A 14,858-nucleotide genomic window follows, 5' to 3' on the forward strand; every position below is an offset into this window, starting at 1 on the left:
TTTTATCTCCAACTTCATGAAGTTTCACTGAGTACTGTACCGATACATCACTGAAAACAGGTAATTTAGATAATTCCTTTTCCTATCATGAATGGCATTGTTGTTGGCCTACATTCATTTGCTGCGAGCATAGACATCCACCAAACAGTGACAGGACAGATAGACCTACAAAACTGAAACTGGGAATAACCTGAATTGCATCCGGTTAGCTATAATAATTAATTTACTGAAATCAACACCATTATCAAAATGTATGTCAGAACCATGATCTAGATGAACAAGCATAATAAAACTGGCAAGCTAGTCTACTTCTATATCAACTCATTGTTGGGTAATGGAATAGAGAGCAAGTAAGCAGAGGTTAGCAAGGTAGCTAGCTGGTTAGGAAGCTTAAAAATGAAAGTTTGAAAAGCCAATTTGTCAGCAAGATAAATCTGGGTAAATACATTTTAGTTTTCATAATCTTGGTTAATAAGCTGTACATTTGTTTACAAGCTAATTTAAGATAATGAAACAAAATAAGGTTGACAATAAGGACCTTAGTTTTAGGTACGGTAGACAATTTTGTCTCTAGGATATTTTTTTTAATTTTCTGTTGGGCTCTTACATTTCATTTGCATTTGTTGATGTTAGCATACTCCATTTCTATGCAAACATTAAAGTTGGCAACGTTAACAGGAGGATGAAAAAGTCGAAACATTCTGGTTGGCGCATACGTTTCTTTGCAGTTTTTTGACTATGCATAAAGAGAACCTTTATTTAATCCGCCTGTGGTTAGCAACAAAAACTTTGAATATCAGATTTTTTTTTTTTACATCATAAATTATATATATATATATATATATATATATGGATAATTACAATAGTTTTTCGTTTTAAGGGACTGAACTGGGGGGCTTTCACTTTATTAAGTTTTATTGTGTATACTTATTGTGATAAATTAGCAAGAGTTAAAATGACAAAGCTGTTCTTATTTAACATGCTCCCATCATTCATGTCCAAATCATGTAAAAGACATCAGAAAAAAACCTCCAGATGCCTTTCGTTCATGTGCTTTTGCAGGCGTCACAAATCTACGTAAGTGTGAGATGAGTCTGTATGTTCCCTCAAGGCTCAGTGGGAAACCTCTCCTCCTCATCAGATCCCGACATGAACTAATGACCTCCTGATCTCACAGCGTCTGTTGTAAAGGCAATATCTCTTCTCCTGTTACAGAGCTGATAAGCAAGTAAGTAGATCAACTTTAGACACTGTGCGAAGGAGTTCAGATCCTCGAGATTTGGAAAGGCATTCTCGCAATTCTACACATTTCCTGTAAAAAAAAAAAAAAGCTTTAATATGTGACATGAATGCAGGTGGTTCCATTGTCAAATAGGGGCGTTTCTTAACCTAACAGCAGTCTCGAAACTCTCGTGACTTTTTCAGATTGTCTTGCTCGAAATCTCAGTTTACAGCTCATGAATTTGTCATTGTAAGAGTGGTGGTACTTTACAGAAGTTCAAAAAGTCCTTGAATCAGACTACAGGTTTGAAAGGCAAACTTAATTGTAACACCTAAAGATTCAAGTGCAATGCTTCAAACATACCACAGTGATAAGGTCCAATAAAAGCTACATCCTTTTTAGAAGCTTTACATGCACAGGTAAACAAAATAAACCGTGTTCTTTCTTTTAGTCTGTGCTGCGGTGAGTCAGTTAGAAGTTCACAGTTCTTGGAAACTTTTATAGTGACCAGGGTGAGCACTTTCTCATTTTCTGACCCAAAAATATTCCTCAGTGACATTACAGATCATGTAAAGCTAACAATATAAACATTGTGATTTATGGAAGGAGCATTAAACTAATTCTGAAGACAATAAAAACACCGGGGTAATGTTTACTGAGCTAATACAAGTCCGTTTCTCACAGAATTATATATCATCACTTTCAAACTAGCGGTCACATTTCGCTACTCAGAATTAAGATAAACAGATTTGAAGTCTGTAACTCTTTATTTTTCTGTACATGACGATTCAATTTAATTAAAAAAGAAAACTTTATTTGTGTCCGGGGGCAATTCAAAGGCACACAGAGCAGTAAATGAACGTGCAGCTTAACTAAAATTAGACAAAATAAAGTGTAGACAAAAAGTAAAGTGTCAACATTTAAATGCAAAGTGTAAAATACAAAAGTACAAAGTTAAATATATCAAGAAAGAGGGAACAGAAATATATACACTAAAGAACAGATGTAAACAACCATTGTGCAGTAACTAAAGCTATGCAAAAGGATGAGAATAGAAAAAAAGGATTATAGTTCGGGTATAAAATGCTTTAAACTTGTTAAATTTTCATTTATTTTTATGTTTCTAACCTTTGGTGAAGGATTAATGGTATAATATGCAACCTTTTAAACATTTATACATCAGATATTACATAAATACAAATTTAACAGTGAGTAATGCCTTTCTTCTAAAAAAGAGTGAATTCAAACTCCCTCTGGGCTTGTTGTTCTCCGCTCCTTGTTCATAGGGAGTGGGGTGGCACTTCCTTCAACTTGTTTGTGTTTCTCCCTGTAGAGGCTCAAACGTTCATGTGAACCCCATCCTGTCCAACCTTTAGCCTTTCCACCATCTCGGGTAAGAGAGGCTGCCCAGCACACTTAGGGACGCTGACACAAGAGTACAACTGAAGGAGAACCAACATACTTTCCAAACTGAATATACTTTTTTGGTTTAAAATACGTCAAAGATAAAATAACTGATTTGATTTTGTTCTGCGTAATCTGGATTATGAAAAAGTAAATTATCTTAACCTGACCATGGGACTGTTCGATAAAGACACATCATTACATGTCAACCCAGGACACTCTTTTGACGACCCCAGCAATGTTCCTCCCCTCGTTTGTATTTCAGCCACGCGTCGCCATGCTTGCATAATAATGTATGACACACTTTAGCGACTTAGCAGCGTCTGTTCATTATTTTGTCCCCTGCAATCATGCTACCCCTTTGGCCTGCTGTTCATCGCCCTCGCATCCTTATCAGCTCGGAAAATATTCAAATGAATGAGCGGCGCTGCGGGCCGCAGAGTGAGGCTGAGATGAGGAGACAGCTTTGAGTCCAGCAGAGCCGCAATGTGTTAAGAGGCCAAAAGGCTTCTGACCCCGTTGCTGAAAGACCCGCCTGGTCTCCAAAAAAGCATTAATAGGCACAAGTTCTACTTTTTTCCAGACCAGTACTCATTGATTATCGTCAAACAAACAACAATCAAACAAAGAGAAGAAGATCTGGCACATTCTCCCTCTGAGGGAAGCTTTCCTAGGAGTTAAATCAGTTAACAAGGTGGATGTTTTTGGGCTTTGTTCCAAAACATGATTAAATACAGCGACCGTGGAAGTGCCAAACATTACGAGATGCTCGCTGACAAACCGCTTGACCCCTGGCTCCTTCTCCAAAACAAATTAAAGCTACCCTGTGAAGTCTCCTCGTTTGGTTTGCAGCTCTGTTTACAATTCAAGGCTCTTGACAACTCCTGTGCAGAAGTATGTGTCTGATCAGCCTTCAAACTCCCTCAAACATCTTTCACTTCTCTCACGTAGGTATTCAACCTACTAATGACAATGGCATTGTTGAGTCAATCCTTACCTTCTCATTTAGCCGGTGTTTTATATCCTAGGATGAGATCAGACCGCAGCACATCTCTCACTCAGCAGAGAAGCTGATTGGCTGTAATGTTGCATCCCTCCTTGACCTGTTTGTCTCTGAACACAAACACACTAAGATTAAAGCGTTAAACATAATATCCAACTTGAAATCTTAAGGTAACACAATCGGCCACCAAACCCTCTTAAACACATGACCAACACTTGAGAACAAGATCAAGTATACACATTTTAATCTTATGAAAAACATTTCACTGACATAACGTCACTATTTTTAACGTAACAATATAAATAATTATCAAAAATGCATACATAAATGCTTTAAATATATATTTACAGAATCTACCTAAAAATGCAGATTTATCTACAAATTAATGTTGGCTGACATGCCCATGGGATATCTGCATGTACGTGTCACTAACAGTCTGCTCTCTTTAGCTCTTCACCCATGCTGAAGCCATTAAAGACATTCAGCACCATTTATATTAAACATATGATAACATTGAATATGAACCAGGTTTTTCAAATACCAGTGCAAAACCACATCGAGCCATCACAGTCCAACACCTATCCTGCCTTATTAACCACTATCTAAAAGTTTTACAGACAGAAGAAGGATTTTTTACAGTGCATATTAAGATGTTTTCAAATTGACATTGAAGATACAAGGGCTGAGATTGGATTGTCACCATCCTCTCCATTCTCTTGCTGGCATGCACTTACTGCTCTGGGCCAAACCGGGCCTGAGCACAGACCTTTAATATACAATCATATCTAAAGTATCTGTCATGCAATAGACAAAAAAAAAAAAAGGTTAGTTATCATTTTGACAGATAAGGCTGCTTGATAAATTCACAACATCAACTTACACAGAGAAAAACATTCCACATGAGCATTTCCATTAGCTGTCAAAAGCTGCCAAAGACAGTATGACAGGAGCACTGTGAATGATCTGACAATGGAGAACCTCACCATTGAGCCCGATGCAGAGCCCTCACTCCAGTCAAACAAACTGGACTCTGCGGGTGAAACGGCCTGGTTTGAGTGTACTCTAAGAAACAATTCAACATTGGATTGCTGTGAACTGTAAAATAAACACTTTTGATTGACATGAAGATGAGATGCACGTACCACCAGCTTTGCTATTGCTTGACTTATCATTTCTGTCAAAGGGGACCAGAGAGAAGCCTTCAAGAACCATGAGCTTGGGCATGTCCTCCAGGGCCACATCAACGTAAACACAAGGAGTTCTGACACTCAAGTTCTGGTACTTGTGTCAAACTCTTGTTTACTGTGAGCATCTCAATTTTGCTCCCAAAGGGGCGGACATTACAGAGAAGACTGTAAGATGTTTCCTGTCTCTCTCTCAGAGGTCCTTTATGTAACTGCTGGATGCACCTTAAGCCCATAAAAACTGGCCACTGCTTCCAGGTGCTCTATAGTAGTTAGACAATAGCTGATTGGCTGTGAGATTTGTTGTGGTGGACCTCCAAACCCAACACAATCCACAAATGCAGCCCCTTGCATGTTTTCAACACTGCTCTGTTTTCAGTCTTAAACTTCTGTCAGTTCTGCTGCTGCAAACAGGAAACACGTCGGCATCCATGCAGACTTCAAAATGTGCAAAATAAAAGAGCAGGCATAAACTTTCATATTGTATTAATCCCTATAAAGGCTTTAAGAACATGTTTACTGATGACAAGGTTGCCCTGTTTGACTGTCTCAATACCTTTGGTCATGCTGTGTATTTCTAACCTTTATTGAACATGTTTAAAGTTGTGTTGTTTTTTGAAGTTGTTGCATAGCCGTTCCTCCCACACCACCCTCTGGACATACTTCACAGATGTAGGAATATCAGACTTTTCTTTCAGTTCTTCTCAACCACTGATTGTGCTCTCGGCTGTGTTATGAGCTTTACAGCCTCATGGGACAGTAACAGAATTTATACTCCTATTTCATGTTGATAGAAGTTTTTTGTTTTTTTTAAATGATTGGTTAGAATTGTTGGAGCTACAAAGATGTAAATGTTTATTGCTTCTATTTTCTCCAAAACACACTCAGACACCCGTCCTTCATCCTGAAACCTGTTTAAGTGCCTCGTCTGAAGAATTTAATTTCCTCTCCAAAAGGGGATAATCCTTCCTCTGTTTTTGTTCGATGGCTTTTGGTAGAGATTTTCAACAAACAATCAAAGAAGTACTTTGCCCTTGGAGCTTAGCGAGGCTTCTGCTCCCCAAGCGTTGGATGTGCTCAGCGGCCCTAAGCCTCTAAAAAAGGTCCCCAGGCATTTTAAAGTTCAGAGCTGCAGCATTTGTATTAGTGTTGACTTCACATGCTTGTTACAAAACAAATGGGGTAGAGCCTTTGTAATCTGTGCCGAAAATCCCTGGAAAATGAACGAGATCTGTCCTGCTTGCCTCTCGTCTTTCTGGGTCATTCTAAATCAGGCACTTCACACTGCTGGGGTCACCATGTTCATGCTGCAGGGGCAGCTTTACACACAAAAACCCCCCCAGGCTGGAGCAAGTGCCCTGACAAGTACAGGTCAGAGGCAGCAAAAGACAGGTTAACACTGGAGTTTTCACAGATTTTGTTGTATTCATTTAATGGTCATTTACTAAAACAAATCTTTACTGTAAATGTCGTGTCAGGTAAGACGTCTTAAAAGCTCTGTCACAAGTAAATGTTTTGGAATTCAATGTGTTAATCTCTTGTCCTTGGTGGAAAGGGATTGTTGTCCACAAGGACAAGAGAGGGTGCAGCAGGAGGATAACACATCTGTCCTACATTCAGTAAAGTGTTTAGAGTAACATATATATATATATTGGTAGAAAAACTGTATGCATGTTATTTTCAGACTGCTGTAGCTTCAGACTAGGCAGCTCATAGAGATGCTCTGGATTGATTCATTATCAAAGATATTAAGTCAACTGTTTCACATTTTAGAAAATCTCTTTCTGGTAGTGAGAAGCATCGATAAAGCAGCGGCGCCAACGCCAACAGGGGTACCTTAGCTTAGCAACAAAAACAGGGAACACAAAAATTGTCATTGTCTAATGGTTATAATGTGGGACTACTTCTCACTTGTATTTCTCATGTGCACCCTTTCACATAAACGTAAATGATTCTACATTGTGTAGCTTTCCTCACATGCTCGTCCTGCTGGCTTCACATTAGCATGAAATCAGTAAAACTGTGATTCATGAACTGAATGTCCTATAACTCCACACGATTTTTTATAAAGCCTTACACAGATAGGCTTACTCTGTGAAAGTGAGTTGTTGTTGGCAACCCTTTCCGGTTGCTTTCCTCCAAATGCATGCTGAGAAACGCTGTTCAACTAATCAGCAGCAAACAGGTGTAGCAGTGAATGAATAACCCGATATAGGTTTTTGAAAAGGCCGAAACTTCAAAGACTCTTATCTGTGATCTATCCATCATATGAGCATCAAAGACACGTACTTACACAAACATGAATTAAAAAATGACACATTTTAAAACTTGATTCAAATTTTCATTTTGACTTTTACTAACCCAGCACCTCCATGCAAGCAGCTCTGGGCTCGCAGCCGTTTGAGTGGGTTTCCAAGCCGCTCTGGTCACTCTATTCCTATATCTCTCTCCTCCTCCTCCTGCATCTTCCTCCCTCGCGCTCTCTGTTTTGACTCGACCTGTCAGCCTCCTCAAAACAACACATTGGGCCCTGTGGCGAGCAGCGAGCTGCAGCATCTGAAGAAAGACGGGCTCTCTACAAGGGTCCTGTGGTGGGAGTTCCATGCAACAGACAATTCACTGTGACTTTGAGCCAGTGTTTCAACAGAACCATCCATCCACCTTATTTGCTTGATGGTTCGATCAACAAGCACACAAAATGAAACAAAAACTAAAGTGTTTGAATGAAAAAAGGGACATTGAACAGATTTTATTCTTTGTAAAAAATGCAGTTGATTAGCAGAGTTTCATTAACTTTTGATGAATATTTGAATGATGTAAAATGTGCTTCTTTTGGAGGCTTTTGAAAACTTAAATTAAACAATATTAAAGCATATCATAAATGAGTGTAAATGCATTAACATAACTTAAACAGTTATTAGCGAATCCTTTTTAAGCCTTGATAATTGTCAGATGTAGTGCGCTAAAAATGTCATGTTCTCTGTCTATATTCTGACCCACGAACCTCTGCACAGTGGAATATGTCCCAATCAGCTGATCTTTAGGAGGATGAGCTCAAGACACAAAGAGGCAATCCAAATCAATGATGCTATAATATGACCCAGTATGTCTTAATCCTAATGACAGTCACAATGATTTGAAAAGCAGGGGTTATGTGTGTTTTCACAAACTATGACACGCATTTTTAAACTACAACCAAAGTTTAACTGAGAATGTCATTTTCCTGGAGGGAAAGGTAAGACTGGAAAGGTTTTAGACACTTGTGAAAACACCTATTGAATTGTAATTATACTGTATTTTAAGATTTATAACAACAATGATGGAAAGATCTGCGTCCTTGTGCGCAGTATGTCATTGTAAATGTAATATTTACAGATACACAAAGAATATGCTCAGTAGGTGTTTCTTATATCTGCATATACTGTAACTGAGATTGTTTACTGAATTCCAGTCTTAGCGCTTTTTTCTATTATGACTTATTAAAACCTGCTACATATGTGTCTTTGGTTTGCAGCTTTGAGTTGCTCTTGGACTATGAATGCTATTTGACATTTGTTTTTAATAGATAGATAGATAGATAGATAGATAGATACTTTATTGATTCCGAGGGAAATTCAAGAGGCCACCAATGGATGCTATGAGACAAACCGAAAGAATAACCTTCCACGATATGAGTCCAGGGAATGCTAGGGTACTTATACAGCGCTCACTCCTTCATTTAGTATATTGGGTCAGTTCTCGAGATGAAGAACTTATGAAATAATGCTAAGCTGCTGCTGCTTAACTGTAATACATCCTGGTACAAGTCGGCACAGCACCACAATCAGGATGTCTGAGCTCTCTCTATCCGGCATGAGCAAAGTCATACACAGCTTCAAATGAGTGTATTTACAGTTAACGCTTATAAGAAGTCCACATAAAGTGCAGTTAAAGGGTCAGCGAGGTCATAGCGTTAATGCTGGCAGAGGTGGTGTGAGGTCAGAATGAAAACTGGGGCAGAAAGCAGAGGGGGCGTGGCCTATGACATTGCAGACACATTTGATCCTCAAACAGACTGACAAAGAGATATATTGTTTATTTGTATCTTTAGTGGGTGTGTATGTGTGTGCGCGCTTTAGTTCATGTGGATGATGCAGCATTTGGTGTGACCGTGCTTGCGTATATGTGTTGTGTAATACGAGCAGTGAACACTGTGTTCAGACAGGCAGGATCACTGCATCTGTTTACAGCAACCTCCGGATTAGATGAGACCTCACACTTCAAATAGAGACTAATCCAACAAACACACACGCACAAACAGACACACTCTGAGTCCAGTGGGAACATTAAAGTCGCTGACCTAATCCACAAAGTTCAAATCGAAGCACTTAGAGTCACACTAGTAATCATAGAGCTGCTGTGTACTGAAAACACAAACCCAGCTCACCATCTACATACTCTTTCTATTAGAGGCATCAGAGGCTAGAAGAGCAAGTATGGTTACCGGCATCAACCAAATAAGACCCGGAAATACGACATCATCTATTTTGATTATCAGGTGATTGTATGCAGAATGTTGGTGCCAGCGACTCATACAGCGTTTTGTACAGATAAATAAATAAATATGACTCGGTTCTTAACACTATTTCAATTCGGGGGGGGGCGTGGAAACATTTCTGTCTGGGGGGGGGATGACAGAAAATAATTGAGAATCACTGCTCCATGATGATACACACTAACACACAACATCCAGTGAGTGTTATGGTATTTTGTCATCTGTTTTACAGTTTTATTAATGTGATTTGTTTTTGGCTGTAAAAAGTGGATGTCGCCTCCAGGTTCAAAAATGATAACGCCAAATTGATTAAATCCGTAATTCTAAATAATGACCAACAGGAAGTGACTCTACTGGTTGCAAAAAAACTTAACTAATTGTGTAGAAATATGGGAATATGTGGCTACTTCTCATTTGGTTTAGGCTAAATATGTTATGTTATGTTCTTAATCCTTAGTCAAAGCAAAGAGAAAGACACCTCGCACACTGCAGGGCTTCTATTCTGGATTTCACCCTGGTTACATACGTTTCTGTAGTGATTTTTTGCTCAACTCGGCACTTGTTTCGTTTTCTTAGTTTCCATGTTTTTAATTTCGATTTCCAAATAATCTTGAATATAATGTGAGGTTTTATGTATTATTATTATTATTATTTAGTAAAAAGCATATACAGGAAGTTTTGCTGTCAGGTACAACTACCTTTAATTGACCAGTTACTACAGCACAACTTATGACTCAAAGACAAGGTGAGCCGTTCACCATTTAGCTTATCTTTAAATATACTCAACAAAAATATAAACGCAACACTTTTGTTTTTGCTCCCATTTGTCATGAGATGGACTCAAAGATCTAAAATTCATTCCAGATACACAATATTACCATTTCTCTCAAACATTGTTCATAAATCTGTCTAAATGTGTGATAGTGAGCACTTTTGCTTTGCTGAGACAATCCATCCCACCTCACAGGTGTGCCACATCAAGATGCTCATCAGACACCATGATTAGTGCATAGGTGTACCTTAGACTGTCCACAATAAAAGGCCACCCTGAAATGTGCAGTTTTTGCTTTATTGAGGGTCTGGGGACTCAGAACCAGTCAGTATCTGGTGTGACCACCATTTGCCTCATGCAGTGCAACACATCTTCTTCGCATAGAGTTTATCAGATTGTCAATTGTGGCCTGTGGAATGTTGGTCCACTCCTCTTCAATGGCTGTGCGAAGTTGCTGGATATTAGTGGGAACTGGTACGCGCTGTCGTATACGCCGGTCAAGCACATCCCAAACATGCTCAATGGGTGACATGTCCGGTGAGTATGCTGGCCATGCAAGAACTGGGACATTTTCAGCTTCCAAGAATTGTGTACAGATCCTTGCAACATGGGGCCGTGCATTATCTTGCTGAAACATGAGGTGATGTTCATGGATGTATGGCACAACAATGGGCCTCAGGATCTCATCACGGTATCTCTGTGCATTCAAAATGCCATCAATAAAATGCACCTGTGTTCTTCGTCCATAACAGATGCCTGCCCATACCATAACCCCACCACCACCATGGGCCACTCGATCCACAACATTGACATCAGCAAAGCGCTCACCCACACGACGCCACACACGCTGTCTGCCATCTGCCCTGAACAATGTAAACCGAGATTCATCCGTGAAGAGAACACCTCTCCAACGTGCCAGACGCCATCGAATGTGAGCATTTGCCCACTCAAGTCTGTTACGGCGACGATCTGGAGTCAGGTTAAGACCCCGATGAGGACGACGAGCATGCAGTTGAGCTTCCCTGAGACGGTTTCTGACAGTTTGTGCAGAAATTCTTTGGTTATGCAAACCAATTGTTTCAGCAGCTGTCTGAGTAGCTGGTCTCAGACGATCTTGGAGGTGAACCTGCTGGATGTGGAGGTCCTGGGCTGGTGTGGTTACACGTGGTCTGCGGTTGTGAGGCCGGTTGGATGTACTGCCATATTCTCTGAAACGCCTTTGGAGACGGCTTATGGTGGAGAAATGAACATTCAATGCCCGAGCAACAGATCTGGTTGACATTCCTGCTGTCAGCATGCCAATTGCACGCTCCCTCAATGCTTGCGCCATCTGTGGCATTTTGCTGTGAGACAAAACTGCACATTTCAGAGTGGCCTTTTATTGTGGACAGTCTAAGGTACACCTATGCACTAATCATGGTGTCTGATGAGCATCTTGATGTGGCACACCTGTGAGGTGGGATGGATTGTCTCAGCAAAGCAAAAGTGCTCACTATCACACATTTAGACAGATTTATGAACAATGTTTGAGAGAAATGGTAATATTGTGTATCTGGAATGAATTTTAGATCTTTGAGTCCATCTCATGACAAATGGGAGCAAAAACAAAAGTGTTGCGTTTATATTTTTGTTGAGTGTATATGTAATTCCTTAACACTGCATCCATCCAATACTTTCAACAGACATTTGTTTCACTGTTTTGAATGTTTTCATTTTATTTCCCTCTCTTGCACTAGAGTATGCTACCTCTAAGCTTTGCAATTCAATAATCATTATGTAGTGTCAATAAATTCTCTTCTGAATGTAAAGTGTCTCCTAAATCTTTTATCCATGTCAACAACCGTCTGTGTCTTATTGTATCCTGGTGAGTTTACAGAAAAACATCAGTAGTTGCAAATAGTGTGTAAGAGGTCACAGGTCACTGAGAGGGTCTAAATTCAGATTAAGATCATATTAGTGTGATGCAGTGTCTCTGTTGCAGCAGCAGGGCGGCGCCATTGAGCTGCATTTGAACTTGGTTTTGTTTGACGTTGATGCTGTTTGACGAGTCACCGCCTCCTTGCTCACTCACAGTCAAACAGAGTGCTTTCCTCCCATTAACAATGCAGTGTGTGTGTGCGGGGGAGGGGGGGACAGTTTGCTTTTTCAGACACTGACTCTAGTATTTGATTCAACTGTTACGTCCTATATGACAATTATTCTTGCTTAAATTGTAATGTTTTAATGTACACTTAAGATACTTTTAAACGCTTTAATAAAAAGTTCATCTTTTTTTAAATATCTTTTCAAAAGGTTATTTGTCAATATAAACACTGTCACTGGTTTTAATGCAAATTCATTAACCTTACAAACACATTTATCGTACTTCTTATTATGTTCTCATGAAGACCAAACAATCAACAGAATGTTTTTCAAATAAGAAACAGAAATAAGATCATTAGTTTATTTTGATGAAGTGAATGTCTAACAAAGATAAACAGAATAACATACCAGAAAAATACAAAATAAAGGGAGCAGCAGCACTTTTTTAAAATACAAATGTATCCTTTAGAGGACTACAATGTCTGCCATTGATTTGTTTTTACTTTTAACTTTTTAACTTTATTCCCACTACATTGTTGTGAATCAAAACTTCAATAAGTTAAAACAAAAGTGTTGAGAAAATACATTGTCTTTTAAACGCCATGAATGCAGGCTGCATGTTTATTATTTATAAGTTGTGGTCTAGATAATTATTACATTGAGGACTTGTTTTCAATTGAAATAAATCATTGCAATTAATTAATACTCATTATATTAGTTAATTTAATTGTTTTTGTTTCTTGGTAAAATGTGGTTAACCTTGTATTTATGTAGTATCGTATTGTATCGTATCGTGAGTCGAGGGTATGGTTGCATCCCTAGCTTGAACTGTTTCTTCATTTTATTTTAATTCATACGGTTGTTAAGCTTTTGTATGTTCTTTTGTGACATATTAATTGAGATTCTTTTCACATCCTGGCCACAGTTGATCATCCAATTTCTTTTGTTTTTTTTCCCCCCTAATCACATTGTTTTGTCCACATGACATAATTAAATGACCTTCCTGCCTGTCAGTCTGTCTAATTATGCACACTGTGCCTATGCACTCATTTGCATGACTGGATCTAAAGTGCACTTTTCTTAAAACCCTGCTATAGAACACCTTGAATATTTATTTTTTCATGTAATATTCTTTGGAGGCAGATTTTTTATTATGACATTCTGAGATAAAAAAAAATGCTTTGATTATGAGGTCAATTCGTTTTGTTTTTGTATTAAAGATATATTAGGTGTTTAACCATGATCATCTCTATTTGAAAATCAAGTGAAGGCCAATAATAGTTCATTTCCAACATGATTTGGGAGCCAATGTCTGCATGTTTTGTGTGTGTGTTCATTTGTGTGTGTGTGCATGCATGGGTGCGAGGGTGCATGCGTGTGCATTAATCCCTCCAATCAACAATAGGTGTAATATCGACTGTCTATGGAATGGATGGGTGGACAGATGGGTTGGTTGGTTGGTTTGTTTAACAGGAACACTGAAAGGGCAGCAGGGTTAGATGTGTTTCCATACAACAGCAAACTGCCACAGGGCTGTGTGTGTGTGTGTGTGTGTGTGGGGGGGGGGGGGGTTCTGTATGTGTGCTGCTGAGAGAGAGAGGGAGAGACAGAGACAGAGGGAGCAGGGATGGAGTTGAGGGGTAAATAAGGCCTAGAGGTCAGAAAAGCAAATGTGACCTGAATATTGCTGTTTTGAAGGTCGGGCTACTATTGTGAGAGCAGGAAGGAAAATGACAGAAAACTGTAAACTGGGAATGAGGCTGTTTGTCTTGATGAGTTTTACTCCTATTTGTATTTTACCCAAAGTGTTGAAAGAGTTTTTCCTCAAAGCATAAGATTCTGAAATATTTCAGAGACTGACTTCCTTCAACAGGTGTATCATCCAGTCAGCTGGATAATGAAAGGAATACATTTCACCTGACAACCTATCAGACCTAAATCTTTTGGGAAACCTAATAGTGCTGCAGGGATTAACACCAGGCTGTAACCTCTCATGTTGAACTATAGAGCCAATGTGGAAGCGCAAATGTCCAATTGAGACACTGCGATTAACAAAGAATCCCTATCAGGCCCATGTTAAAATGTTTTACAGCAGGAAACACATTTAGGCTTCAATTGAGAAAGATCCTATTACTGACCTTAAACTGTCTGCTTTATTCAAAGTATTGTAGCTACATAGATGACACGTTTAAGCCTCCGAGACATTCATCTGCCTTAACTCCACCTCTGTTCCTGCTTCTCGAAAGTTAGTTAGAGTCAGCATTTCTAATTTGGCGACTGCCATCAATGGGTTTCATGGTTTTCTGTGCTTGGTGCAACGCATCTGCCAAAATGCTAGCAGAGTCTTATTTGTGCAAAATCTGGTCAAATTAAAGGCTTGTCACCAAATGCACTTAGTCTTTGAGGTGGTTTAGTGGGAGAGGCATAACAGCACTGTGATTTACGACTGTGCAGTTGCATTCAGAGACCTTCAGTGGGCGACAAAGCACATCGAATTGGTACATAGTTTTGTTTTGAGTCAAGTCAGGTAAATATTTTATTCCTGGTTAAAATCCCTGTCTTTTTTCTGTTATGGTAAGTTTTGTTGTCCTGTTGAAATAAACTGTTTGTTTAATTATTTTTTATTATTATTTCTGATTTATTAAAAATAAAATAAT

The sequence above is a fragment of the Symphodus melops genome (assembly GCF_947650265.1).
Source record: "Symphodus melops genome assembly, chromosome: 15".
Classification (NCBI taxonomy): domain Eukaryota; kingdom Metazoa; phylum Chordata; class Actinopteri; order Labriformes; family Labridae; genus Symphodus; species Symphodus melops.